This window comes from Nycticebus coucang, chromosome 11 (genome assembly GCF_027406575.1).
Source record: "Nycticebus coucang isolate mNycCou1 chromosome 11, mNycCou1.pri, whole genome shotgun sequence".
Classification (NCBI taxonomy): domain Eukaryota; kingdom Metazoa; phylum Chordata; class Mammalia; order Primates; family Lorisidae; genus Nycticebus; species Nycticebus coucang.
Window position 1 is genome coordinate 35,558,224 of NC_069790.1, and position 25,044 is coordinate 35,583,267.

Consider the following 25,044-nt stretch of genomic DNA (forward strand, 5'->3'; position numbering starts at 1 on the left):
ATTTCCTTATTATTCTTTAAATGTCTGTTTGGTCTGTAGTGATCCAGGTACTGGTAATATTTTTCTCCATCTTTTAAATCTGTCGGTCTTGCCAGAGGTTTTTCCATTTTATTGATTTCTAACATGATAGAGTCACTTTCCTGACCAACTACCTTTCCAGGATTTGATTAGTACTTTGTTTCCCTGGGGCTTCCCTTTTTGGATTCTCCAGCCAGAAAAGCTAGGGCCTGGGTACCCTGCTTGTTGGTTGTGTACGCATCTAGGGCCAAGCGACAGGAGCTGAGGGGGAAAAGAGGAATGAGGTTCAGCCCATCCCTCAAAACCATAGTTCTTTCCATTTATGTGTTTTAGGTGATCTTATTCTGCTTTAAGTCTTCACCTGACTTCTGTCAGCATCCACAAATAACTTCCAAGTTACACGCTGCCCTGAGTCCAGGCTGGGGCATAGCAGAGGGGGAAAAAGGGGGGGCAAATAAATCACCTTAGGTTCACCTGAACTTCAAATTCCCCAGTCCATCTGTTATCATTTACTTTTCAGAGTCTTCAAATTAGCTGCTTTGATTCAGAGATTCTGTCTGTATCTCATAACTGAATTCAGTGGGAGAAACAAGGTAGAAGGTGCCTACTGAGTTTTATCTGGATCCAGAAGCTGGCATTAAAGTTAAAATCGTTTCTTTGAACATAGTTTTTTGTTCTAAATTTTGAAGGAAGTGAGTTGATTCTTTTATTTCTCAAGAATGGAATAACTACTCCTAAGTAATTTGCTTTAAAGTTTTTTACTTGTGGATAACCTTTGTTTGAATTAAGGCTGAACAGGACCTTATTGTTTTAAAAGATGTGCATTCACACTGTCCATGTAATTCAGCACTAGAGATGTATATGGTATGCACATCTTTTAAAATTTAAGTGTATAAAAACCTTCATGTGTTGATCTTATTGCTTTCTACTTCTGATTTTAATGAACAACATGCAAGGTTAATAGAGGTTTAGAACAGTAAACCAATTGGAAATGGCAGGGCACTATTAATCCTCTTTCTAATTTTAGCATCAGCAGCAAAAAAGGCATGGGTTGCCTCAATAGTAAGGGCATTTCCCCTTATTTGTGTTTTTGTTTTGCTGAATGGCCTCCTTTATCTTAAACAGAGTCTCACTATTCAGAGTTCCTTCCCATGAGGGGACGAGAAAGGCTGTAATTTGCTGTGGCCCCCTAGCTGTCTAGTTAGGTATATATATTGTTCCTGGCTGGTAGACCAAAGCCAAGTGTTCATTAAGTATGGTTGAACTGAGGGTGTGTGGTGCTTTCAAAACTTGCCATCAACTCAAATAGATTTCTGTGTTCTTCTTGCTAGATTATTTTTTCTTGGTTTAGTGTTTTTCTATATTTAAACCCCCTGCCCTCTCACATGTGTCTCAGTATTGAAATTGTTTAATTAGCTTACTCTGATGGTAATGAATGTGATATTTCAGACTTTAAAAAATATATAGATTTGTCCATTTTTTGTTTATTTTTGTGCTTATCCTTTGCATTCTACCTCTTGTTAATTTCCTGTGTAGTACGCTGCCTTTGAATTTTAGATAGCACATACGTGGGTTCCACTGGTTATGGGCAAGACAGTATGGGATGGGTTCTCCTTCGATTCTTACATCTGGTCTTAGGATATAGGAAACAAATAGTGCTGAGTGGGATTCTACCCAGGCACCCTAACCCTCAAGCCTCTTTCCTTAGGAACTACTGTATTTAAAATATGTGTAGTTCTGTCATCCCAAATACGGAAATAATGATGATTTCTAATACACCCTACAAATCCATTTATGACTTTTTTGTTTGTTTTTGTTTTTTGCCATTTATGACTTTTAACACCAATTTTACCAGTGTGTTTTTATTCAGATTTATAATTTCCTCCTATATAATGTCTCAATTACAATCTTGATATGAAAATTGATAAAAAATATAATCTATGTATACATAACATATAATTTAAAACATCAACGTAATATCCTAGTAATACCAGAAAGGAGATATAAAAGGGACATCATTTATACAAAACATTATTTCATTATATAAATACTTAAGTATAATGAAGTAGCCAAGTGTTTATATCATGTGTAGAATAATCCTCAGTGGGCCAATATTGGTGCTGGTATAGGAATGCTATATGGCCAATTCAAAGTTGTGTTGCTGTCAGTTAAGTGTTTTCTATAGTGTTGATAAGCAGACCAAAATATGGTATCTTGGTTTACATGGTTGTATGGAAGATACAGTATATGTGAGAATTGAACAATAAATACTTTGTTAGGTTATAGGCTTAGATAAATGGGCTTCTCCTGTTGTTGAATGTGTAGGACCTTCTAAAGCTGTACCAGATGTGGGCCTTCTTTATTGTGAGGGACTGAACTATCCAGTTCAGAATGTATGACATATCTGTGCTCTCTGCCTGTCAGATGTCAATGAAGCCCCCTTCTCCTAACCTTAAAGGACCTACAGGATTTCTAAAACCACTCCCTTAAAGTATGAAGGGTTTCTCCACTGAGAATTACTGTTCTAAATCATTCTTTACTGAGCTGTGTTGAAGGACCAGTTATTTTTAAATTTCCAATTGATCACTGACTTTTTATAAAAATACAATGAAAATAAATTAGAAGAATAAATATTTATTTTTTTATTACTTATTTATTTAGACAGATTCTTACTATGTTGCCCTCGGTAGAGTGCTGTGGCATCCCAGCTCACAGCAACCTCAAACTCTTGGGCTTAAGTGATTCGCTTGCCTCAGCCTCCCAAGTAGCTGGGACTACAGGCGCCCGCCACAACGCCTGGCTATTTTTTCTTTTTTGTTGCAGTTGTCATTGTTTAGCTGGCCCAGGCTAGGTTTGAACCTGCCAGCCTCCATGCACGTGGCTGGTGCCATAACCACTGTGCTATGGGCACCAAGCCAGAAGAATGAAAATTTAAAGTCAGCCAGAAAGGAAGACTCTGATTTATATTTTTATTTATTTATTTTTTTTGAGACAGTCTCACTCTGTCGCCCTGGGTAGAGTGCCATGGCAACATAGCTAACAGCAACCTCAAACTCTTGGGCTCAGGCAATCCTTTTGGCTCCTGAGTCCCTCGGACTATAGGCACCCACTATAATGCCCAGCTAATTTTTTTTTTTTATATTAGTAGAGATGGGGTCTCAGTCTTGCTTAGGCTGGTCTTGAACTCCTGAGCTGAGACAATCCACCAGGATTAGCCTCCCAGAGTGCTGGGATCACAGGCATGAGCCAGCGCCCCCACCCCACCCCCACGTCGGACTCTGATTTCCACCCCCCCTTCATTTAGAGACAAGGTCACACTCTTTTGCCCCCCAGGAATGTAGCGGTACGAGCATAGCTCACTATGACCTATGAACTCCTGGGTTCAAGTGATCCTTCTGCCTCAGCCTCTCAAGTACCTAGGACTACAGTCATGCACCACCATGCCTGGCTAATTTTTTATTATTTGGCGGGGGCCTGGGGGAGTGATGGAGTCTCATTATGTTGACCAGGATAATCTTGAACTCCTGGCCTCAAAGGATCCTCTTACCTTGACTTCCCAAAGTGCTGGGATTACAGGCATGAGCCACTACGTCTAGCCCTCTAATTTTTATTAGCAGATTTAGCAGACATGAAGTATCTATTTGCTAAGCAAATTTCCAGATGTTTAATTTCTGCTTCTGAGTCTGTGATGTAGTCTCTAATCGTCATCTTCCCCTTTCTCTCCCTGCCATTACCCAGGATGACTGTGTGTGTGTGTGTGTGTGTGTATTTTAATTCTTACCTTTGGAAGATTTAAATTCCCTTTTTCCCTAGCCAAATGCTCAAACGTTTTATTCCCAGCGCCCCCTTTGTTTGGCATATTCCTTTCTATAAAAATTATTGCTTAATGATGAAAAGAAACCTAACTGCCTTTGCCATCAGAGATCCCTTTTTATGTATAATAGAAATTAGCAATGTAGTTAAGAAGCATAACTAAATTGTTGTTTTTTGTAAAATGTGCGTTTTCTTCCGTGACTTTTCAAACCTTGATTTCAGATGTCCTGCTATATTTTTAGTGATCCTGTAGAAAATTCCTGTAACGAAGCCGGAAGGGTCTTGCATCGCCAGACGTTTGTCAGTCTGCTGGTGCTGGTGGTAGGTGGGCATCCCAGCAGGGACCTGCGGCTGCTTGCCCCCATGGGTCTGTGTGGAGAAGACGAGAACCGCCACAGGAGCACACTGCTCTACCAGTGACTGGATCTCAGATGTGGCTGGCATCTTTTCCTAACTTTTGGTAACTCTGTGTTAGCAGAACAATTGGGTGGGGGTTTTGTTTGTTTGTTTTTTTAATGGAAACCCTTCCTTCAATCATAGTTTAAAAATTAGGGTTTTTATGACATTTTGAATACCTTTGATCTTCTAGCTGACTCAGTTCACATGTAGTCATTATACTGGGGATGAGTATGGTTGCCTTTGGTGTGTGTTTGTACAAGTATTTACTATTGGAGCCATGCACCATCATTTGGTGGCCTTTGAAGTTCTTGTGTGAGCTGGAAATGCTTGGGCTTCTGATATTTCTTAATTTTTGATGCATATAACAAATACAGGCTGAAGGATGTGACTTTAGTACACATCTTTCTTTATGAGGCTGGGTCAGCCTTACAAAGGCCCTCTTTCTGATGCTGGTGTGGTAGAGATGGTACTTAGGATGTGAAGAAGCAGTGAATCTCAGAACATGTACCCTGGAGGAACAGGACAAGGCCTAAGTCTAAAGTTCACTGCTTAAGATACAGCTTACAGACATTCTTTTCTGCTTTCTGAGTTGAGTTATGTTAGAAATGAGATCATCTTAAGATGGATTTACCTCTGTGTTCAGCAGAAATATACTTCCCTTCTGAACCTGTTTCATTAAAAAGTATACTTTGGAGAACTGTTTCGCTGCATGACCTCCCATCCTTGAAAACTGGATATAGAAAACACAAATGTTTCTTTCTTAAGTTTTTTAGCTCCTATATGCCTCTTAAATGCCCTGAGAACATATTTAAAGGTGCATACTTTTTGTGCCACATGTCCTCAACCACTGGCCAGTAAACCGGTCTGGTGTTGAACCAAAGATAAAACAACTTGTTTGAAAGTTGGAGGAAAAACTACCTGCTGGTTCAGTGAGGGATGGTGTGGAAATATGGTTCCTTACTTAAGAATTTAAAATCGATTTTTTTTTTTTTTTTTTAAAGACAGAGTCTCACTCTGTCACCTGGGCTAGAGTGTTGTGGCATCAACCTAGCTCACAACCCCTCAAACTTCCTGCTGCCTCAGCATCCTAAGTAGCTGGAACTATAGGTTAGGTGCCTGCCACAACGCCTGGTTATTGTTGTTGTTGTTGTTGTTGTTGCAGGGGTCATTGTTTTAGCTGGCCCTGGGCCGGGTTGGAACTTGTCAGCCGTGGCTGGCGCCTTACCCACTGAGCTACAGGTGCCTACCAGGTGAATTATTGTAAAGCGATTATTCAGGGATGACTGGCAGCATGTAGAATTGTTTGACATCTTAACATCAAACAAGAAGAGATGCATTCATGTTCTATGGCTGCTGTAACAAATTGACCACAAACTTGGTGGCTTAAAGAAATAGAAGTTAATCTTTGTTCTAGAAGCTGGGAGTCTGAAATCGGTCTCAGTGGGTTAAAGTCAAGGCCTGGCAGGGCTGGTTCCTTCTGGAAGCTTTAGGAGAGAAGCTGTCCCCCTCTCAGATTCTAACTGGCTGCCTGCATTTCTTGGCTTTTGTGGTCTCTTCCTCTATCTCCAAGTGCATCACTCCATTCTCTGCTTTGCTGGGCTTTGCATTATTTGCCTTCTCTGTGACCTGGACTCCTTCTGGGCCCCTTCCCTTGTGATTATATCAGGCCCACCTAAACTCAGTTACACCTGCAAAGTCTCCTTTGACATATGAGGTAACATCCGTGGACCTCAGGGATTAGTAGATATATTTGGGACCATAATTCAACTTACTACCAGTGTAGTCAGTTCTCAGATGTCAAATAAATGGTCATAGGGTCACAACCTGTGAATCCCCTAATCACAGGAATATACATTAAGGTAAAATTCTTCAGAACCTAGAGGAATTGCTATGCAGATTCCATCTTGTCATTTTGCATAGAGGATGCAGCATTCCTATGAGGTAACATAGGGTAGATAGAATTAGCGATGTGTTGCTGTGAGGCCAGTTGTAACATGGAAGAAGACATGGAAGAAGACAGCCACGCTTCACCAGGAACTGAACTGGTTTAGTGGCAGCCTCACAGTGTCTGGCTTGACCCTGAGCTGCTGAGCCCAGCCCCACCCCTGTCCTTGCGGCTGCCTCTTCAGAAGCCTTCACGGCATTGATCTGCATGCCTACTAGGTGCTAAAGGAGAGTCTGCTGCAGGAGGCAGCTTTGATGTCTTATGTAAGCAAGCTTCACAAAACAGATTCTTCCTAGCTCTGATGGTCACTAAATGTTTCCAAGGCCTTGGTTACTCTCCATGTAAGAGTAGAGATGTGATTTCATGCATATAAGGCAGATGTGGTGGGGTTCCTATGTCTGAGTATTGAGCAGTGGAAAGGCTCAGTGGGAATTTGGAAGGCAGCTGCTTTTGGCTGTGAGACTTTGGGGAAAGGTGGCTTAACCATGCAGATCCCTTTTTGCAGAGGCAAAAAGGGGATTAGCAATAAGGTCCTTTAAGGGTCACGGAGCTAATAAAACTTTTTTTTTTTTTTTGAGACTTTTTCTGTTGCCCTGGGTAGAGTGCTGTGGCGTCATCATAGCTCACAGCAGCCTCAAACTCTTGGGCTCAAGTGATGCTTTTGCCTCGGCCTCCTGAGTAGCTGAGACTAGAGGCCCTGCCACAATGCCCGGCTAGTTTTTCTATTTTTAGTAGAGATGGGCTCTTGTTCTTGCTCCGGCTGGTCTTGAACTCCTGAGCTCAAGCCATCCACCCACCTCAGCCTCCCAGGGTGTTAGGATTGTAGGCATGAGTCATGGTGCCTGGCCTCATAAACTTTTCTTCAGGGCATTTGTGCTCTTGTGAAATTCTTATGTCCTGTGCTCCACTATTGTGAAGCGTTTTATTTCTTCAACCCCATTGGTCTCTTAGCTTTAGGGCTTTTTGCACACATATTGTCTCTGCTAAGAATCCATTTGACCATTTTCTGTCTTTCTTAATTCCTAATAATTATTTGTCTTTTAATTTAGATGTCATTTCTGCTATACCTGGATTAGGCATCTCTCCTATATTCCTCCCTACTTAGCACTATGGTAGCACTTTGTACTCTTTCTCTCTCTCTCTCTCTCTTTTTTTTTTTTTTTTTTGAGACAGCGACCACTTGGTCTCCCTTGGCAAAGTGCCGTGGCGTCTTAGCTCACAACAACCTCAAACTCTTGGGTTCAAGTGATCCACTTTCCTAAGCTTCCCAAGTAGCTGGGACTTAAGGTGCCTGCCACAATGCCTGGCTATTTTTTAGAGATGGAGTCTCGCTCTGGCTCAGGCTGGTCTTGAATATGTGACCTCAGGCAGTCCACTCACCTTGGCCTCCCAAGTGCTGGGATTACAAGTGTGAGCCACTGCACCTGGCCTCAATTTTCCTTTTTTCCTTCAGAAAACTGTAAGTTTACCACTATACAATCTGCCAGTAATTCCAGCTATTTTGGGTGATTTCATCATTTGTCTTTTGAGATTGGGTCTCACTCTATTGCCCAAAGCTGTGATACAGTGGGCTCATCATAACTCCTGGGCTCATTTGATCCTCCTGCCTTAGCCTCCTGAGTAGTTGAGACTTTGCTCATGTGCCACCATGCTCGGCTAATTTTTCTTTTCTTTCTGTCTGTCTGTCTTTGTTTGCTTGTTTTTTGTTTGTTTGTTTGTTTTTTGTTGTTGTTGTTTGTTGAGACAAGTCTCATTCTTACTCAGGCTGGTCTCAAACTCTCTGGCTTTCCAAAGCCAATGTACAAGGATTACAAGCATGAGCTAGCGAGCCTGGCCCTATCACTTTGTTTTAATTGTCTTCTGGGTGTGTCTCTATATTCACTATAGGCCAGCCCTAAGCTTACAGAGCCTTGGGAGCTATGTCCCCCTGGTGTTGTCCAAGACCCAGAACTATGCCTGGTGTAGACTAGTCAGAATTTGCTCGTTGAATGTGTCTTAGTTGGAAACTTTTTCTTTTTCTTTTTCTTTTTTTTTTGTAGAGACAGAGTCTCACTTTATGGCCCTCGGTAGAGTGCCGTGGCCTCACACAGCTCACAGCAACCTCCAACTCCTGGGCTTAAGTGATTCTTTTGCCTCAGCCTCCCGAGTAGCTGGGACTACAGGTGCCCGCCACAACGCCTGGCTATTTTTTGGTTGCAGTTTGGCCGGGGCTGGGTTTGAACCCGCCACCCTCCGTATATGGGGCCGGCGCCCTACTGACTGAGCCACAGGCACCGCCTGGAAACTTTTTCAATTCTGTGATAGGTTGTTGTCTTTTTGTTTTTGTTTTTGTTTTTTAATAGTTGATTGGATTTTTTGTGTATGTCTAGGGGCAGGGTAGATATAAGAAAATAGAATATAAATTTGTTGTCCCAGGCCATTGCATTTTATTGGTGTAGAAATCAATTACTTGCCTTTTTTTTTTTTTTTAAACATTTTGAGATTTTTTTTTTTTTTTTTTTTTTTTTTTTTTTTTTTTTTTTTGCAGAGGCAGAGTTTCACTTTATGGCCCTTGGTAGAGTGCCATGGCATCATACAGCTCACAGCAACCTCCAACTCCTGGGCTTAAGCAATTCTCTTGCCTCAGCCTCCCAAGTAGCTGGGACTACAGGTGTCTGCCACAACGCCCGGCTATTTTTTGGTTGCAGTTCAGCTGGGGCCAGGTTTGAACCTGCCACCCTCCGTATATGGGGCCGGCGCCTTACCCACTGAGCCACAGGTGCCGCCCAAACATTTTGAGATTTTTTTGTGTTTTTAAATTTTTTTGGTGGAGGCAAATGGAAATCTTGGTGCAAGCTATGCATCTAGCAAGGTGTTTTGGAAAAATCTTGCAGGTATTTTGTCTTGATTTGGTTACTTATTTTCAGGTTTTGAATATTTCTGGCCTTTTTTTTTTTTTTTGGTTAGGCTTTGTGATAGTATAATATTCAGTGTTACATTTTGGGGGATGCTCAATTTCTCTCTCTCTCTCCTTTTTTTTTTGGGGGGGGGGAAGGAAAACTGTAGACTGTAGTGTTGAATGAAGCACTGAGCCTCAAAGAAGTCAGAAGCATCCTTGAGTGATGCTCCTTGTGGCTGTGTGATTGAGCAGGCTGCGCCCCCAGAGGCCAGCCTCATTATGGTGGATTAATGCTAAGCTCTTCTGAGCTCACAGCCATCATTACTCCCTGTTCTTTCTCAGCAAATCTGATGCCCATCGACTCCGGGCATACTCTGTGTATTTTCAGTATTCTCATATTGTTTTACACTACTTGAAGTTGCCCAGCTGAACAAATATTTCTGATGTCAAAAAATCTACACGATTTCTTTCCTATAAAAGACATGACTTCATCATGTTAGTTTCTTTCTTGCTTAACTAAACATGGGCAAGCCTTTCATCAGCCACAGCTTTGTTTCTGTATGGGAGGAATTTTATCCTGACTTGCGGTTTAATGTTTGTTTAAAAAGAGGACCTTTGTTCATATGTTCCCCTCTGCAACTAGAGATAGCTTTGGACTATGATACAGCCTGTATAACTTCTTACTGACTATGTTTGGCTTGATGTTGTCTGCTACTGAGTTTAAGGGTCAGACCTCTACCTTACTGTATATGTTTAGAATATTAACTTTACCACTGACTTCATAACAATTTAACTCTTAATTGAACTGGTTTAATTTTTCTCTCAAATATTTTTAAAAATGTTAATTTTTAAGTAGCTTCATATCTCTGAGAAATTTTTTCTGTAGCTAAAAGACTTTAATGTGTGGACTAGATCTCCTTTAGAAACCTGTAACTCATTAGTTTTTTTAAAAAAATCACATGACCCATATGCACATGTGAAAAATTACAGTATCTACGTGCATAAGATGTATATTTATCGAACAGTCTTGAAAAGCACAGGGATTTGTATACCTCTTGTAATAACTTGGTGGCCTCTTGAGAATGCAGCCTCTTGATTAAGGGTCCCTGCTGGGAATCTGTGGTACTTGCTTTGCCCTTTTCCTTCCATAGCAGGAGGGGTTCTTGCTGCTGAGCCTAGATAAAGCCTCAATCCCTGTTACACAGCGCTCCAGATAGTCACAACCAGTTGTTTGCAGCTGGCCTACAGTATGAACGTCATTGACCGCCTTGCCCTAGATGATCTTTTTTTTTTTTTTTGAGACAGAGCCTCAAGCTGTCGCCTTGGATAGAGTGCTGTGCCATCACAGCTCACAGCAACTTCCAACTCATGGGCTTAAGCGATTCTCTTGCCTCAGCCTCCCAAGTAGCTGGCACAGGTGCCTGCCACAACACCCAACTATTTTTTAGTTGTAGTTGTCATTGTTGTTTGGCAGGTCCAGGCTGGATTCGAACCTGCCAACTCTGGTGTATGTGGCTGATGCCTTAGCCACTTGGGCCACAGGCGCTGAGCCTAGATGATCTTTTAAGAGCCTATCCATTTCAACTTTCATTTAGTTCTCCCCTCTTGGGAACACAAAAGTCCCCCCAATATGTGAAGAGAACACATTTAGGTGAACATTGCTTATTTGAGAGAAATCTTTCCAGATCCCTCACCTGCTCCTCCTGGATTCTAATGCTCTGACCCTTTATGGTTTGTTTCTCTCTGGGGACACAATTTCTGTCTCTTTTTTTGTCATGGTTTTTGTTATTTTTTAAAAAAGAGACCAGGACTCCCTGTGTTACCCAGGCTAGAGTATAGTGGCACTGGCATAGCTCACTGCAACTTCAGACTCCTGGCTTGAGCTGTCCTCCTGCATCAGCCTCCCAAGGAGCTCGGATTGTAGGCACATGCCACCAAACCCAGCTACAGGTTCAGAACTCAGCATGGTGTTCCCTAGGGATCTGAAGTGTGCTTATTGTAGGGTAGAATCTTAACTCTCTTTGACATTTGGTCAATGAATGGAAGTTTACTTTCCCGTATTCTCTGGGGATGAGACTTTCATTGATTGTAATTGAATTAGTTTGTAGCTATTAAGAATTTTAAAGTGTTATTGAGTTACATATTAAAAGGTATATGTGAAAGGAAGCTTTTGAGAATGAAATAACGGACTTCATTCTTGTTTGGCATTAGCATAAAGGACTGGTCTGAATGATCAGTGGTAAGGTGGTGACTGCAAGACAAGCAAGGGCCCTTCTAGAAGGTCACTTCAGTAGGGGGAAGATTTCCTGAGATTGAGTGACAGCAAGTTCTCTTTTTATGGAAATCGCGGTAGGTTAATTCTGAGAAAGGTGATGAGACTTGGCGGATTACCCCCGTGTGGAAATGACAGTTAAGGAGTTCACTTCAATTATAATTAGCTGCTTTTTTCATTTTCTTTAAGAAGAAACAGGATCTCACTCTGCCTCCTGAGTAACTAGGATTGCAGGTAGAGATGAGGTCTTACTATGTTGCCCTGGTTCATCTCAAACTTGTAGTCTCAAGGGATCCTCCCAGTGTGCCTCTCAAAGCTCTGAGATTATAGGACTGAGCCACTGCACCTGATCTTAATTTTAAATTAGAAATGTGGCTGGGCTCACGCTTGTAATCCTAGCACTCTGGGAGGCCGAGGCAGGTGGATAGCCTGAGCAAGAGCAAGACCCTGGCTCTAGTAAAAATAGAAAAAACTAGCCGGACATCCTGGTAGGTGCTTGTAGTCCCAGCTACTTGGGAGGCTGAGGCAGGAGGATCACTTGAGCCTAAAACTATGAGGTTGCTGTGAGCTATGATGCCCCAGTATTCTATCAAGGGTATGGAGTGAGGCTCTGTCTCAAAAAAGAAAAAAAATTAGGAATGTTCCATATTCATTGTAGAAAATAGCAAAAGATGGTAACCATCGTTAATAGCTATGTAATTTTTTTTTTTTTGATCTATATATAAGATGAGCTAATTAATTGTCCTTGTTTTTCGTTTTTTCCCCCTTCAAAAATGGTTTTCCAGTTGTGGCAGCACCACTCACTGAATTGGCCTGTCCTTGAACTCAGCTTTTGTGTTTGGGACTCTGCTGAGTTCGCAGAAGTATTGCCTCTCTCCCTCCCCTCCTATCTCTTACTCTCTTTTTTTGTGAGACAGTCTCAAGCTGTTACCCTAGGTAGAGTGCTGTGGCATCATAGCTCACAGCAACCTCTAACTTGAGTTCAAGCAATCCTCTGGCCTCAGTTTTTCTGTTTTTAGTAGAGACGGGGTTTTGCTTTTGCTCAGGCTGGTCTTGAACTTGTGAGCTCAAGCAATCCACCCTCCTCGGCCTCCCAGAGTGCTAGGGTTACAGAGGTGAGCCACTGTGCCCAGCCCTGTCTTTCCCATTTGAGGCTTAGCCACACTTGGGCAAGTCTTGGTTATGTCAGACTTAGTGAGGAAGGCACAAAATTTCTGCCCTTTTCTTGGCCACATCTGTCATACCATGGCTGTACTAACTATCTGTGTACAACAGATACAGAGAAGAACAATTTCATCCTTTTCCTTTCCCCTCTACTCCAGTCATTTCCAGTCTTACATACTTTTGTAGGCTGGCTGTGCTGGTTAGGGTTGGTAGCAGATTTGTTTGTGTACCATATCGTTTCTTGAATTTGATGCATTGCAGAGCGAGAGGCCGGGCTCAGTGGCTCACGCCTGTAATCCCGGCACTTCGGGAGCCTGAAGCAGGTGGATTGCCTGAGCTCAGGAGTTCGAGACCAGCTGATCAAGAGTGAGACCCTGTCTCTCTACTAAAAATAGAAAAACTAGCCAGGTGTTGTGGTGGGCACCTGTAATCCAAGCTCCTTGGAAGGCTGAGGCAAGAGGATCACTTGAGTCCAAGAGTTTGAGGTTACTGTGAGCTGTGACACCACATTGTTCTACCGAGGGCGACAAAGTGAGACTCTGTCTCAAAAAAAAAAAAAAAAAACAAGTGAGGGCTAGAAGTGGTGGTTATTGAATATTCACATCTATAAACAGGAGCATTCCTTCTCTTTGCTTCAAGTAATTATTCATCTTGATTTTCTTAGTCTACCTTCTATATGTTAGAATTTATACAACCAGGGTGGGTGCTGGCTTGTCTGCAGGCAGCTGTATCAGTGCTTTATGGCCACTTTTTTTTTTCCAGCTGACAGTTTTCAGTTTACAAACAGAAAAACGTTTTTCTTTGTAATCTTTTGGTTAAAACATTTCTCAGAGATTATTCTGCCTTGCTTCAGTGGTATTTGTTTCTAAGGAAGGCATTTGTACTACCTGAGTCATTGTAATAAAAGTCCCAGTTTTGTGTTTTCATTTGGGCCTTAGTTCTGAAGAAGTTAATAATTGTTCAGCACTGGCTTCTGGAAATAGGTCAAAATGTCTGAATGTCTTTAAAAACCCATCATGACGGCTACAGTTGTCTTTGCACCCCTGGAAAGTGAGAATATCATGGAGGGGTTCAGACGGTGTCATAGCCATAAAATTGAGATTCCCCCCCTCAAACGGCAACAACAAATCTAAGGTGGCAGAAACAGTTGTGAAGTTGTTAGAGTTCCTTCTAAAAATGAAAGTTTTGAGCCCTATATAACTGTGCCTTTGGCTTCCTGGTGCCATACACACAGAGCCCATGAGGGGGGTTAGAGAAAAGGTAGTTGTGCCATTACAGGTTCGTATTTAATTCTAGCTGGTTTGTGTTTGTTTTGTTTTGTTTTTTTGAGTCAATCTCACTGTGTACCAGAGTAGAGTATCACCGCAGCTCACAGCAACCTAAACTTTTGGGCTCACCTCTTGCCTCAACCTCCCTGAGTAGCTGGGACTACAGGTGTGCACCACAGCAGCCGGCTAGTTTTTCTATTTTTAGTAGAGAGGGGTCTCATTCTTGCACAGGCTTATCTGGAACTCCTGAGCTCAAGCAGTCCATCCACCTCAGCTTCTCAGACTACTAGGATTATAGGCGTGAACCACCGCGTCCGGCCTCTACCTGGTGCTTGAGGGATTTCATTTATGTGTCAGAATGGGAGGCCATGGGGTAGGGTTTCCTGCTATCTGACTTTTTGTATAGGTACTCCCGATAGAGGTGCAGTGGTTTCCCCGAGTCAATCTAGTGATACTGTTTGCTTGCCTGTAGCTCAGTTGCTTTACCTATATAATCTTGTCCTGGTCAGTCAAAGGTCATGACTCTTGTTTAGTTGGCTTTTTGGTTTTGAACAAATATCTTTTCCAGAAATGTCAGTTAAAGAATGACTTTAAGTGTACCTTTTCCCCACTACTCCCTATTAAAAGTAATACATGGACGTGGAATTAAATTTGGAGAGTGAAGTCTGTAAATGTTTGGTGTATTACCTTTCATACTTCTGTGCAGGTATGCACACACACAGAATTAGCAGATCAGCATCTTAGGCCCCTTGATGTTAACAAACTTGTTATAGAAATTTTGTGTTGCTATATTACTCCTCCCAATGGTGGACAAGACAGATTGTTTACCCATAACCTGTCCAGCAATACTCCATGTTAAAATAATGCAAAATCTTTGCAAATATTGTCTGTAAAAGCTGGTGTTATTTCACTTGGTTTTTTTGCCTCTCTCTGACCAATAGTGACATTTTTAAATGTGTACTGGCCATTTGTTTGTGGCTGCCAGCTCTGTTTGTGGCTCCTTCTCTTTCTGTATATCTGAAAATGTTCTTAACACTTTTGAACAAACAGTAGTTACAGTGTGTTGATTAAAGATTTATCATCAGATTTCTTTTTCCCACCTGTATAGGCTTATAATTTTTTTAAAGTACTAATCATATTGCATGTAATTCAATTTCCTGCATTTATTTTTCTCAGTTAAACCTTTTCTCATGTCAAACATTGGGAGTAATTCTCTTTTTCTTATTGAGTTGTAACAAGTTAAGCCATATTAGTAGGTCATTTGTTTTTAACAGCTTTATTGAGGTATGATTGACATATAGTGAACTATGATCTTTAAAGCGTACAGCTTGTTTAGCTATGACATAAGTGTACGCCTGGTGAAAGCGCCCACAGGAAAAAGGTGAGCATTCCTGCTGCTGCCCAAAGGTTCCTTGTAACCTCTATTCCTTTCCACCCCTCCCTCAAGCAACTACTGCCCTGTGTTCTATCATTACAGTTTGCAATTTCTGGGGTTTTATACAAAAAGTTGTAGAATAAGTGCTCTTGGTCTAGTTTCTTTGATTCACCATAATTATTTAAAGATTTACCTGTATTGTGTGAATCAACAATTCATTCTTTTTCACAGCTGAGTCATATTCCATTAGGTGTATGTACTACAATTTACCTGCTTCCCAGTTGATTGACATTTGGGTTGTTTCTCATTTTTGCCTATTACAAATAAAGGTGTTTGAACATTTATGTGTAGGTCTTTATATGGATATATGCTTTTTTTTTTTTTTTTGAGACAGAGTCTGACTTTGTCACCCTTGATAGAGTACTATGGTGTCATACCTCACAGCAACCTCAAACTCTTGGGTTTAAGCTATCCGCTTGGCTCAGCCTCCCCCCCCCCCCCCCCCATTTTTAATAGAGACAAGGTTTCACTCTTGCTCAGGCTGGTCCACCTTCCCAGAATGTTAGATAGAATTACAGGTGTGAGCCACCACGCCAGGCCTGATCTATACTTTTGTGGAGACCCGTTCAGACCCCCAGGGTTAGTGAGTACAGAGATTCTTTCCAAAGGTTTTTAAGATAAACCAGATGCAGAAAGAAGCCTATTCAGAGCTTCCCTAATCTGACTAAAGGCAGAAACTTCTAAGAATGAAGCTACCATAAATCTTCTGGGGGGAGGGGAGAGTTTACTGGCCTGAAAAAAGATGTAGAAGACCATTTCTACCAATGCAAATGAACTTTCACACCTTATCTCCCGTTTCCCTCAAAACCCATTTGTCCCCTAATAGTGGCCTTTTCTTCCTCCTGTCCCCTGGTTAGTCAGGTATATACTCCCACCTTCCGCTGTTTAGAGAACCTTTGCTGCTTCTGTGAACTCCCTTATACATATGCAAAGTTTTTCTCCTGTGTCTTGTCAGTTGAATTGTAAACCCTCAGTCACTGACCTGGTTCTTCAGGTCAGTATGTTTAATGTTTTAAGAAACTTCCAAACTATTTTTCAAAGTAGTTGTACTGTTGTGTTCTCACCAGCATGTCCAGTCCTCAACAATATTAGAAGTTTTAATTTTAGCCATTTTAATAGACATGGGATATCTCATTTTGTGTGTGTCTATAGCAGCTTTAGTGAGATACTCACATACCAAGTGGTTTCTTTCACTTAGTGTAATGTTCTCAAGATTCCTGTGCATGTGTGTATGTGTAAGAGACCTTTCTATTTTAGATTAGCTATAGGTTAATGGGGAAATTGCAAAGACAGAGTTCCCATATGCCCTAGAACCAGGCTCCTTTTATTAACCTCATACCTTAGAATGGCATATTTGTTGTGGTTAATGAGCTGATGTTGTTTTGTGGTTTATGACGAACCAAAGTCCATACTTAGATTTCCTTAGTCTTACCCAATATCCTATTATGTCCAGGATCCTACCCAGGACACTACATTGTATTTAGTTTTTGTGTCTCCTTCGGTTCTTCTCGACTGTCACAGTTTCTTAAACTCTGTTTTTGATGACCTTGACAATTTTGAGGAATGTTGATCAGGTATTTTGTAGAATGACCCTCATTTGGGACTTTAAAGTTTTTCTCCTGGTTATTCTGGGTTTATAGGTTTTGAGGAGGAAGACCTCAGAGGTAAAATGTCATGCTCATTACATCACAGTAAGAGTACTTGTACTTGCACTGATATTGACTTTGATCACCTGGATACAACAGTGTCTGTTAGACTGCTCCACTATAAAGCTACTGTACACCTCCCTCCCTTTCTGTACTTTTTGGAAGTCGCTACACACAACCCACATTTAAGAAGTGAGGAGTTGTGTTCTGCCTCCTTGAGGGTGTAAAATCTATATAAATCTTTGGAAGTTTTGATGGAGATTTGTCAAATCTTCCCTGTTTCAATCATTTGGATTCCCGGGTATTTATTTTTTACCTTGGGTCGTAGTTCAGTGCTGCTTTATTTTCCTGTTTAGATTGTTCCAGCTTCTGTTGTAGAGAGCTTTCAGTTGCCTCCTGTGTCCTTTTGGTACCCACATCAGTGTATTTGTGTGTGTGTTTTTATATGTAGGGTTTTTTCCCCCTTTATGAATACTTCTTTCTTTATGGTATTGGAAAATATTCCAGGATCATTTTGTACAATATCTACTCCAGTCTGTGAATTAGGAATTTCTCTAAGGAGCTTTGTGTCTTTTACTGTGAGAAATCAAGGTCTGGGCTCTAGATGTGACCATTGCTGCTGGGTTATCATTGCTTTTAGGGTTCTCAACTGACAAAGGAAGGACATATCTTTAAGTAGATCTGTATATAACCATCTATAGCTATACTAAGCTAAACATGATTTTATACTGATACTTCATTTCTTTCTTTTTTTTTGCTAAACAATATTCCATTGTGTGGACCTACCACGTTTTATTTACCCATTCATCGGTTGGTAGACATTTGGTTTTTTCTACTTCTGGGCTGTGAACAATGCTCCTGTGAATACTTGTGTACAAGTTTTGGGTCGATGTGTGTTCAGTTCCCTTGATATGGACCTAGTGGAGCAATTCCTAATGGAATTACCGAGTCATGATGGGGTAACTTTGTGGTTAATATTTTGAGGATCTACTAAACTTTTCCAAAGTGGCTGCATCACTTTACAGTCCTACTAGTATTGAATGAGGGTTCCCATTTATACACATTTTTTTAATTAAATCTTTTTTTTTTTTTTTTTTTTAAAGACAGTTTTGCTCTGTTGCCTAGGCTAGAGTGCCAGGGTATTAGCCTAACCCATAGCAACTTCAAGCTCCTGCGTTCAAGTGGTCCTCCTGCCTCTGCCTCCCAAGTAGCTGGGACTATAAGTGCCCATCACAGTGCCCGGCTAGTTTTCTGTTTTTAGTAGAGACAGGGCCTTGCTCTTGCTGAGGCAGGTCTCACACTCCTGAGTTAAAGGGATCCTCCTGCCTCAGCCTCCCAAAGTATTTCTGTATATTCTTATCAAGACTTATTTTGTCTGTCTTTTGATTTTGGCCATCCTAGAAGGCATGGCATGTTATCTTACAGTGTTGAATATCTTTAAGTGTATATTTGCTATTCAGATATCATCCATGTACATATATTGAGTGATGAGTCTTGTTCAAATCTTTTGAATGTGTTAAAAATTGTTTTTTTCTGTCATAGTTTTGAGGTTTCCTTGTGTTATTTATTTTGAGACAGTCTCAAGCTGTTGCTTAGGGTAGAATGCTGTGGCATTACAGCTCACAGCAACCTCAAACTCTTGGGCTCAACCAGTTCTCTTGCCTCAGCCTCCCAAGTAGCTGGAACTACAGGCACCCACCACCACGCACAGCTACTTTTTGTTGCAGTTGTCATTGTTGTTTTAGCTGGCCCGGGCTGGGTTGGAACCTGCCAGCCTCAGTATTTGTGGCTGATGCCCTACCCACTGAGCTATGGGTGCCGCCTCTCCTTGTGTTTTTATTAACAGGTGTCTTCCAAAGAACCTTGGGGGAAATTTTCATTTTCTTACTGATTTGTGTGAACTTTATGTTCACTCTTTTTTCTTCTTATTTTTATTTATTAATAGTTTATCACTCATTCATAGCTCAGGAACACAGGGCAGAGACAGACGTCTATGTAAATCAGCCCAAAGAAATTCTTTATGTTCCAAAATCACTTTGCGCTTTGAAAGATACCAGCCTTCCTCATCTCCTCAAAATCTTCCATAGAATCATAATTTCTGTAGAAATCCACATATGCCGCCTTTTTTGGTTCAGCCACAGCAAACTGAGGTTTGGCCAAAGTGCTGGAACCCCTGGTAGTTACTGTCCTTGATGGGTATGCCAACCTCAACACATCTTTCCCGGCTCTCACTCTTATGTCTATTCTTAAGTCATGTTTGTAGATCTTTAACTTCAAATGTTTCGAATTCTTAAAACTTTCTAAAATGGGTAGTTCCAAGCATATACAGGTGTAGAGAAAATAACTCCCAGTGCACCTGTCCCCCAACTTGCGGTTGCCAGCTGATGGGTACTCTCATTTTCTCTGTATCCACACCCCTCTCTCTATTAGATAATTTTGAATAAACCTTAGATAAATAATTTCATTGGCAATTATTTCAGCATGTATCTGTAAAAGACATGGACTTTTAAAATTTTTTTAGAGATCGGGTCTTGCTCTGTCACCCAGGCTGGAGATCAGTGGCCCCTGATCATAGTTCACTGTAGCCTCCAACTCCTGGGCTCCAGGGCTGGATCCTCATCTCTTAAGTAGCTAGGACCACTATGCTCAGCTAATTTTTGTTTTGTTTTGTTTTTATTTATGTTTTTGAGACCTATCTCACTGTGTCACCCAGACTGGTCTTAAACTTCTGGCCTTAAGCAATTCTCCTGCCTCAGCCTCCCAAAGTACTGGGATTAGCGTGAGCCACTATATCCAACCTAAAAGATAGGGTTTCTTTCTTTCTTTTTTTTTTTTTAAATCACTCTCAGGTGGCGCCTGTGGCTCACTGGGTAGGGCGCCGGCTCCATATACCAAGGATGGTAGGTTTGAACCCCACCCCGGCCAAACTGCAACAACAAAAAAGCCAGGCGTTGTGGCGGGCACCTGTAATCCCAGCTACTCGGGAGGCTGAGGCAAGAGAATCACCTAAGCCCAGGAGTTGGAGGTTGCTGCGACACAATGGCACTCTACTTAGGGCAATAAAGTGAGACTCTGTCTCTAAAACAAAACAAAAAAGTCACTGTCTCACACAATTCTTTTTTTTTTTTTTTATTGTTGGGGATTCATTGAGGGTACAATAAGCCAGTTACACTGATTGCAATTGTTAGGTAAAGTCCCTCTTGCAATCATGTCTTGCCCCCATAAAGAGTCTCACACAATTCTTACAAAATATGAAGTTTATTCATATATCTTAATTGTCTCACATTTTAAAAATAATTTGTGTTAGAATCCAAATAAGGTCCATATTTTGTAGTTTGTTGATTTTCGCTTAAGCCTATTCATTTTTAAGTTCCTACTCCTTTTTTCCCTGGCCATTTCTTGAAGAAATTGTGTTTTTATTCTGTCATGTTTATTAGCTGACTTCATCCTTGTAGTGAAGTGTATGTTCCTCAGTCCTCTGTGTTCCTATGATTTGAGCAGTGATCTCAACATTGACCGTCAGAATTACTCAGGGAGTTAAAATTTGATTGTCCAGCTATGTTTTATACTAATTAGAATTTCTAGGGAAAGAGAAACTTTCCCATATATAATATTTAGTTTCTAATATACCTAACCTACTGAACATCATAGCTTACTTAGCCTAGCATATTTTAAACATGCAGAGAACACTTTACAGTTGGGCAAGATCATCTAACACAAAGCTTGTATTGTAATTTAATGAATACTGTATTGAAAGTGAAGAGAATGGTTATGGGCACTCCAATACCATCCCTACTGAATGTAGATCTCTTTTATACCATCATAAAGTCAAAAAAAAAATAGTGGAGGGAACCACCTGTATTTATTTACATTTTCAGTTGCCTGGTGCTATTTATTTATTTATTTATTTTTTGAGACAGTCTCATTCTGTCACCCTGGGTAGAGTGCCATGGCATCATAGCTCACCGCAGCCTCATATTCTTGGGCTCAAGCGATCCTTTTGCCTCAGCCTCTTGAGTAGCTGGGACTATAAGTGCCTTCCACAATGTCCAACTAGTTTTTCTATTTTTAGTAGAGACAGGGTCTTGCTCTTTCTCAAGCTGGTCTTGAACTCCTGAGCTCAAGGGATCCTTCCAACTTGGCCTTCCTGAGTGCTAGGATTACAGGCATGAGCCACCTCACCTGGCCTGTGACTGCATTTTACATCCTTACCAGCAGTATAAGAGGGCTCCAATTTTTCTATATCCTTTGCAGATACTTATTATTACCTGACTCTTTGATTATAATCATCCTACTGGGTGCAAAGTGGTGTCTTAATGTGGTTCTGGTTTTTATTTTCTTGATGACTGCCCATGTCAAACATTTTTTTTTCCCTTGTCAAACATCTTTTCATGTGTTTATTGATAACTTGTGTATCTTCTTTGGAAAAATATCTATTCAGGTTTTGGCCTATTTTTTAAATAAGGTTATTTGTCTTTTATTATTGAGTTGTGAGAATTCTTTATATAGTCTCAATACAAGTATCTTCGTAGATACACATGCATGTTAGCCTACATGTAAACATGTAAACCCATCAGCGTACATATCCTAATGTTTGCTCTACACTTCCATCAGTATTCATTAGTATTCCATCAGAATAATTAATACTAAAGATTTGCTTATCAAAATATTGATTGTTTTTCCACCAGTGGTTTTAGTTAAGTATCGAGCTTGTTAAATGGACTTCTAAAAATTCGAAAATTTTGTTCTTCAGTTTTTGGAGGTATCACTTAAAGGGCTACATTTTATAATAGTCCAAGTGACAATTGTCTAAAAAGTGGTTGTGAGGGGGTAATTGAGGTGACTGATGGTGCAATGATTGCGAATTTGTATTTAGTTGAACTTCTGGTCATAACTGAAATGCTAACAGATATAGTACTTAAATATTCCTGTTTTTAGCAAGTTTACTGTTTGTAATATCAATGAAAGAAAATTTCTTATATCATTGAACCCCTGGGAAACTTTCTTGGAAAAAATAAATCTGGTAACATCAAATTTCAGTTTACTTAGAAAGTTTGTACTCTAAAAGATGGGGAAACAGCTATTCTGCGAACTTTTTTTTAAGACAGATTCTCACTTTGTCACCCTGGAGTTGAGTGCCATAGCGTCATAGCTCACAGCAACCTCAAACTCTTGGGCTCAAGAGACCCCTTGCCTTAGCCTCCCAAGTCACTGGAACTACAGGCACCTGTCACAACAGCTGGCTAGTTTTTCTATTTTTAGTAGAGATGGGGTTTCAATCTTACTCAGATGGTTTCAAACTCCTGAGCTCAGGCAGTCCACCCGCCTTGGCCTCCCAGAGTGGTAGGATTATAGGCGTGAGCCTTTACCCCTAGCCTCTGTAGTGCCCGTTACATAGTGATGTTTTAATAAATAGTGCTGATGTTACACCTTTGTCTAATGATTTTTGTTCATTCTAATTTATAACTTCAAATTTAGCAATAGATTTAAAACAGCCATCACTTTAGTGGGTATGAGGACTTATTTTTAAACCTTATGTGTGTAAGCAGAAAGTATATAATGACTCAAGCACCTGTAAACCAGCTTCAACATTTTTATCAGCTCTTTGTCGTCCTTGTTGGTATGAGGAGCTGTTGAGGAATCATCTTCCGTACAGGATGGAAGAGAAATGCTCTGAGAAATGCTCTGCGTAGCCTGTTGGGCACTGGCTTTAGTCATCCCCTGGATTCCTCCATATCTTTATTTAACTGGGCAAATGGCTTTCCTTTCTAAAGCTCAGTTTTTGCATCTTGAAAAAAGGGTTAATATCTACACTTGAAGGTTATTTGGATAATTACATGCCATAATGTATGTGAAGAATCAAGTGTTTGAAGACTAATTGCCAGGTGGACATGGAGACTGGTGGTGAAGTGGGATTCTTTGTTGCCCTGTTGTATTCCCACAGTCTAACTCTGTGCTAGGGCCTATCCCAGACACAGCACTGTCGTAAAGCGTCTAACTCAGATGTGGACAAATGCTAAAGTACAGTAAAGACAAGCACCTGGATTAGGTTTAAGGTGGTTACTTTGGAGGATGGGAGAGGGGTGCGTTTATTTCCTAGGGCAGCTGTAACTAATTCCCACAAACTGGGAGGCTTACAAGAACGGATGTAATCACCTACAGTTCCAGAGACTTAGACTTGAGGTCAAGGTGTTATCCGTGGTTCCCAGCAATCTTTGGTGTTCCTTGTAGCTGCATCACTCCAACCACTGCCTTTGTGGTCATGTCCTGCTCTCCCTTTGTGTCTCTCAAATGAGTCATTGGGTTGGAGCTCCATTCACAGGTGTTAGTGGACGTGAATTTTTAAAGGGTACTATTCAATCCAGTGCAAAAAATTAACTAAGATGGGGGAATCAGGAATTGCATCCTAGAGATAATAGGGCCTAAAATCTGTTCTGGTTTCAGGGTGGTTATCAGGGAATCTTTAGAAGTGGATGAGAGATGAGTTTGGAGAATTCGACAGTAATCTTGAACCATACTAAGTTGCATGGGTTCCCCTCTACATCCCTAAGAGCCTAGGGGAGCCTCAAAGGTTTTCAAACTTAAAATTCAGTGTAGTGTACTTTATATTCATAGGTTAACATTAATTTTGAAATAAACTTTCTGTATTTAAAGAAATTACAAGGTTTTGAATCTCCCAACTGATCTTAGAAGTTAACCTTCAAATCCTGTCCTCCCCACACAGGTTGACCTCTGAAATGTGCTTGTGTGAGACTTGGATTCACTTGTGAGCAACAAGAAATAAGCAAAGGTCAGGCAGGAGGATCCATTGAGCCCAGCAAGTTTGAGGTTGCGGTGAATTAGGCTGATGTCACAGCCCTCTACCCAGCGCGACACAGTGAGACTCTGTCTCAAAAAAAAAAAAAATTAAAAAAAAAGTAGAGTTGCTGTGGGAAGGCAAGTATGGGAATGTATATTCTGAAGTGACCAAGTAGAAACCACAAGAGTTTATAGGTTTCAATTCATGTGCTGGGAGTAGCAAGTTATAGACAAAATTCTGGGAACCCCACTATTAAGGGTAGAAGCTGAGGGTTGGGGAGGAATAGTTTGACGATAAGAAAATTAAGATTTTTGGTTCGGCACCCGTAGCACAGTGGTTATGGCAGCAGCCACATACACTGAGGGTGACAGGTTTGAACCCAGCCTGGCCCAGCTAAAACAACTGCAACAAAAAAAATAGGCGTTGTGGGCACCTGTAGTCCCAGCTACTTGGGAGGCTGAGGCAAGACAATCGCTTAAGCCCAAGAGTTGGAGGTTGCTGTGAGCTGTGATGCCATGATACTCTACTGAAGGCGACATAGTCATAGGTCAAGACTCTGTCTCAAAAAAAAGGAAAGAAAATTGAGATTTTTAGCTATAACTTCTCTTTGACTGTTAATGGACCTCTCTTAATTATTAAAATCTTTAAAATCACTTGAGCATGCCTGTCTCCAGTCTCAATTCATTAGTAAGAACTGCTATCCAAATTTGTACTCAGCTCTTCTAAACTGCATGAAGCAGGATCTTGTTACAATCTGAGAGGTAGGATCTGGGTGAAAAGATTGCCTAGTTGAATTTTGGACCAAAAGCAGTACTTGTAGACTTAAGTGCTTTTAAGTGCAGCAAATAAAATAGAATACGGCTGGGCCCTGGGTGATACCTTTATCTTAAATACACACTATTAGAGACAGACGGGTGTGGCAAACCTTGGTTTGCCTTGTACAACTTCTTACTCCACCTCACCAATAAATTTCAGGAGAAAAATCCCAAGGATATTCATATGGGCTACTATAGGTGCTACCTCAGTCACAGTATTGATTTGTTCACCCCACTGTTCAAAAGTAACTAAACTTCTTAGGAAATGCGTGCTTCTCACAGGAAACAAATGCCAACAGAGGGAGGGATTCCCTTAGTGTCCACTCTTTTCCTGCACTTTGACCTTGTAGAAACCTGCAGTAGGTTGGCCTGGTAAGCTTCTTTGTTTTCTCTGCCCAGCCCCGAAGTATTTCTTTCTTTTGAAACAGAATCTCATTATGTCGCTCTCACAGCTCACAGCAATCTCCAACTCTTGGGTTTAAAGCTATTCTCTTGCCTCAGGCTCCCAAGTAGCTGGGATTGCAGGTGCCCGCCACAAAGCCTGGCTAGTTGTTGTTGTTGTTATTGTTTGTTTAGCAGGCCTAGGCCCGGT

General features: G+C 41.0%; 1 protein-coding gene and 1 non-coding gene across 2 annotated transcripts in view; one reads left to right on the forward strand and one right to left on the reverse strand.

Annotated features, from left to right (window-relative positions):
• Positions 1-25,044, forward strand: part of IGF2BP3 (insulin like growth factor 2 mRNA binding protein 3) — a 152,002-nt gene that overhangs the window by 59,222 nt on the left and 67,736 nt on the right. The gene's annotated exons all lie outside the window — the stretch shown is intronic.
• LOC128560632 (small nucleolar RNA SNORD65) lies at positions 7,623-7,695 on the reverse strand. Its single transcript, XR_008373105.1, has one exon. It is a non-coding gene; the product is annotated as a small nucleolar RNA SNORD65 (small nucleolar RNA).